Source organism: Abramis brama (genome assembly GCF_963993115.1).
Source record: "Abramis brama genome assembly, chromosome: 3".
Taxonomy (NCBI): domain Eukaryota; kingdom Metazoa; phylum Chordata; class Actinopteri; order Cypriniformes; family Leuciscidae; genus Abramis; species Abramis brama.
The window spans coordinates 59930034-59935330 of NC_139965.1; positions in this window are offsets into that span (position 1 = coordinate 59930034).

The window sequence follows — 5297 nt, forward strand, 5'->3', positions numbered from 1 at the left end:
ACTAAAACACATCTATTTAACCTCACATACTGACTTTATTTCTAGTTCATACTGTTTTAATACCCTGTATTTTCTTTCTCATTTTTAGGAAAAGCACTTAATTACCATTGTTTATTTCTATACCAAATGTCATACACTTGCAATGAAGCTAAAAATATAAACAACTAGGCTACATCATTATGTTGATATCCTATATTTTTACAATAAAACTTACAACAAACATGTCATCTAATATCCTCAGTTGTTGCGTATACCGAGCTGCATCGAACACATTTGTAAATTACTTTCCTTGAACCCATTGTTCACTTTAATACCGCGTGCTTTATATACATGTTGCTGCTGATTGGACTGCAGTTCTGACACACCCAACAAACAAGAGAAAACGTATCTCAAACCCCGTTGCACACCGGTGCACGTATGGAGCTCATAATATGACAAAACGATTTGAATTTGAATTGTGTAAATTTGAATTATTTGCAAGTGTAATCTAACAAAATTGAATTTTAGGTGGTAGTTTAAATAGTTCTGAATTTGATTTTTTTTTAAATGAATATTGAACATTTGAAATTTAACAAATTGAAATGTTTTTATGGCTGAATTTTATAGACATGTATTTTCAAACAGCTAGTTTTTTTTGTTCTGAATTCGTATACTGCAAATATTCAGTTTAAAAAAATACAGATTCAAGTTTTCAAGATGAAGAAATTCGGAACTTCAAATTCAGTTTTCTAAAATTCAAGTTCAAAAATTCAAGTTCAAAAATTCAGATCTTACAGAAAGTAGGTCACAGGTCATCCACAGGGAAGAGTAAAGGATCTCAGATAAGTGGAACAGAGCATTTTGGCTGCACTGCAGTAGTTTTCTGCCGCAAACGCGGTGGTGGTTCAAGAGAATCCGTGTATCTTTCGTTCAGTCGTTTTTTATTTAATATTAAGAGTAGAAAAATGAGAAAACAGCTTGAGTATTAGATTTCTAATATTCTAGAAATAATAGACCGCTGCAGCAGTTGCACGGAGCTTACAAAACTTAAGGCGTGTATTGCAACTATAGGCTACATTTAATTTTCTCATCAAACAACTAGACTAACGAATGGCTCGGTACAACAGAAGAGCTTAGAAAGGGCTTTTTCTCTGTGTAGACCAGCAGTTGGTCTGAATTTGCTATAACCTATAGCCTATTTTCCGGACTGTATAGGCTAAGTCACGTTTTATCATGAAACACGTTAAATAATCTAAATGTTGACTTTCAAAAGTAGGCGCGCCAAGAAGGCTATTCTCTGTATTTTGGTTCATTTTTGGTGAGCGCCAGAAAGATCTAAAGAGACCGAGACGCGCTAAAGCAGCTCATCATGTTGTTTTATTTATTTTTCAACGACATGATATTTTGTAGTCATTTTGAATGTACACAAATAAAAATATACATTTTACTGTTTCGAATGATGTCATATTATCTGTATGACTATAAATAACAGCAGTGGAACAAATCCAAGAGATGGCGCTCGCGCATCGCGCTCTCACACAACATAGTATCAGTTCTGGCGTTGCTTCATATCGCAGACTGTTCATTATCAAAATGAAACACAATCAACCAAACATATAAAAAGTTATTCTGCCTAATTTAATTGGTCTGTTGTACAATATAAAGGGCAAGCTGTGCCGCACACAGTCCTACTTGTTATTCCAAACATTTACCTTGCTGTGAAGACGCTGATTTAGCCTATATGCCTACGTGTATTTTGGGAGATTACACTTGCAAATAATTCAAATTTACACAATTCAAATTCAAATCGTTTTGTCATATTATGAGCTCCATATGCACGCCGTTTCCAGGAAACATGACGTTCAACCCGGAAACCGTAGCAAAACGTTGCGCACCGTTTTGAACTTGAACGTGCCCCTGGGGCCTCATTTATAAACGTTGCGTACGCACAAAAGGCGGCGTACGCCGCTCTCTACGCAATAATTGGTATTTATAAAAAGCAAACTTGACGGGAAAATGTGCGGTCCTTCACGCAAGCTCTGACCCAGGCGTACGCACAAAAACGGGTGAAATGAGAAATGGCGACACCGTCGGCAGATGGAAGAAACACGTGAAAGTGTGTGAAACTGTAGATCGTTGTGTAAAAGAAATGGCAATACTGCCTCTCATAAATAACATGAAGACTTCACAAAGCAAGTCTTACAATTAACAGCCTACACAAACACCCGTTTGATCGATCTGCAGTGTAAAACAAACAAAATCAAACGAAGATTACAACAGAAATGCAAATTAACACATATTTGCAAAAAGATATAAATATGTTCTGCAATAATATTAGCATGTTATGCAATTCATCCTCATAACACATCTGTAGCTTGTCAGATGCAATCAAATGGATGGTAATAAAATGCCATGATGCCATCACAATGCGTAATGACGCACAATGGCTGATCATGCGCTTCACGCTTGCGCGTGAGTGAAGTTACGTTTCTTGGTTTTCCTCTGTGTTTGCCATGATTTCGCAATCGATGAATATTAACTTGTGGGCGTTTCACTGTCTATTTATGGGCAACTATGGGCGTGACATGAAGCCGCAAAAGCTGCGCTACATTTAGAATTGATTGTGAGTTATTAAGGGAAAACGCCTCGGTTACGACTGTAACCTCGGTTCCCTGAAGAGGGAACGAGCTTTGCGTCGAGAATGACGCTATGGGGAACGCTTTGCGTGATGACGTCTTGAAGCACATGTAAAATCAGTCCAATGGTGTAGCGGGACGTCAGAGGCGGGTGACGTCACGTACCAGGAAGCTATAAAAGCCGGCCCGAAACAGAAAACGAAAGCTTCGTAAAAGTCTGAAGTCGAGCTGACAGGCATGAAGGAGATATGGCAAGGCGACGCAACGCTCGTTCCCTCTTCAGGGAACCGAGGTTACAGTCGTAACCGAGGCGTTCCCTTTCAAGGGAACTCCCGTTGCGTCGAGAATGACGCTATGGGGAACGTCTATACCAACGCCTCCATAGCTACGAATGTCTGTCCTGTGTGTAATCTAATAGAGCAGCACTAGGATGACAAAACATGAGACCCTGGAGCAGAGTCTAGATCCAAAGAGTAAAACCTGACGAAAGTGTGCGGTGAGGACCAGCCTGCCGCATCACAGACATCCTGTAGTGAAACTCCTGAAATAAGGGCCTTAGAGGCCGCCATACTCCTTGTAGAGTGCGACCGGACAGCCAAAGGAGAAGGCTGCCCAGCCGCCTCATAAGCAAGTGAGATAGCCTCGACCACCCACTTGCTCATTCTTTGCTTAGACACCGGCCCTCCCTTGTAAGGGGAGCCAAAGCAAACAAACAACTGATCACTTCTGCGCCACAGGGCAGCTCTGTGGACGTAGGCGTCTAACGCCCGAACTGGGCAAAGCAAATTATTAGCCTCCTGGTCCGCATTCTGGAAGGGAGGAGGACAGAAGGCCTGCAGAATAATAGGTCTGGCCACATTAGTGGGGACCTTGGGGACATAACCCGGTCTGGGATGGAGAAAAGCTTTCACCATACCCGGAGCAAACTCTAAGCAGGACGGAGCAACCGACAATGCTTGAATATCCCCAATTCTCTTAAGAGAAGAAATGGCAAGAAGGAAAATAGCTTTCAAAGTCAGAAACTTTTCCGAAACCTCCTCAATGGGCTCAAAGGGGGCCAGGGACAGGCCTTGTAGAGCAATGGACAAGTCCCATGGCGGCACCCTAGAGCGGACTGCAGGCCTCAGCCTCCAAGTGCCACGAAGGAAACGAGATACCAGAGGGTCCTTCCCCACAGACATTCCACCCAAAGGAATGTGGTAAGCACCTATGGCCGCCACATAGACCTTTAAAGTGGACGGGGTCAGACCTGCAGTGAACCGGTCCTGCAGGAACTCCAGCACTGTACCAATTGGGCAGTGGACTGGGTCCAACCGACGGTCACTACACCAAGAAGTGAATACTCTCCACTTCAGGGCATAAAGTTTCCTCGTGGAGGGAGCTCTGGACTGTAGAATGGTCTCAACAACCTCAGTTGAGAGACCTGACTCTATGAGCTGGGCCCCCTCAGAGGCCAAGCCCACAGGTTCCACAGTTCTGGGCGGGGGTGAAATATTGAGCCCCCTGCCTGGGACAGAAGGTCTCTCCTGACGGGTAACTCCAGAGGATGCCCGTCGAGGAGGGAGACCAGATCGGGAAACCATACTCTGCCCGGCCAACGCGGGGCTATTAGAAGCAGGCAAACCCGGTCCCTGCGAACTCTCTCCAGAACTCCCGGGAGCAGAGCAACTGGGGGAAAGGCGTACAGACGTAGCCTCGGCCACGTCTGAACCATAGCATCCAGTCCCAGAGGAGCTGGATGCGTGAGGGAGAACCAAAGTGGACAGTGAGACGTCTCTCGAGACGCAAACAAATCCACTTGTGCTTGGCCGTACTCCCTCCATATCAGCTCCACCACCTCGGGGTGGAGCCTCCATTCCCCGGGCCTCGGCCCCTGCCTCGACAGAGTGTCTGCTCCTATATTCTGAACCCCGGGGATGTAGGCTGCTCTGAGTGACAGCAACTTCCCCTGGGACCACAAGAGGATATGGCGTGCCAGATTTGATAATGGGCGCGAGCGCAAACCCCCTTGGTGGTTGATGTAGGCGACTACCGACGTGCTGTCCGTATGCACTAACACATGGTGTCCCCTGAGGTCTGTGACAAAGCTCCTCAGAGCCCGGAAGACAGCTAACATCTCTAGGCGATTGATATGCCAGGAACGATGATGGTCTTCCCACAGACCTTGAGCTGAGCGACCCTCCAGGATCGCTCCCCAACCCGTGAGGGAAGCATCCGTCGTTAGCAGTCTGCGACGACAAGAAGCTCCCAACACTGGGCCCTGGGACAGGAACCAAGGTTTCTTCCACATAACCAAGGCACGTAGGCATCGCCGCGTGACCTTGATTGTGCGAAATGGGTTGCCCCTCGGGGAAAACCCCCTGGTCCTGAGCCACCACTGCAGGGGCCTCATGTGCAGCAGTCCAAAAGGTATCACGTTGGAAGCTGCTGCCATGAGACCCAACAGTCTCTGGAACTGTTTGACAGTGAGTAGCTGGCCTAGCTTTACACTTTTCACAGCTGCAAGGATGGACTCTATACGTGGCGGTGACAGGCGCGCCTGCATCGACACTGAGTCCCAAACCACGCCTAGGAAAGTGGTTCTCTGGAGTGGAGAAAGCACACTCTTCTTGGCGTTCAGCCGTAACCCCAGCTCTTTCATGTGGGCGAGAACAACATCTCGATGTTGAACCGCCAACTGAT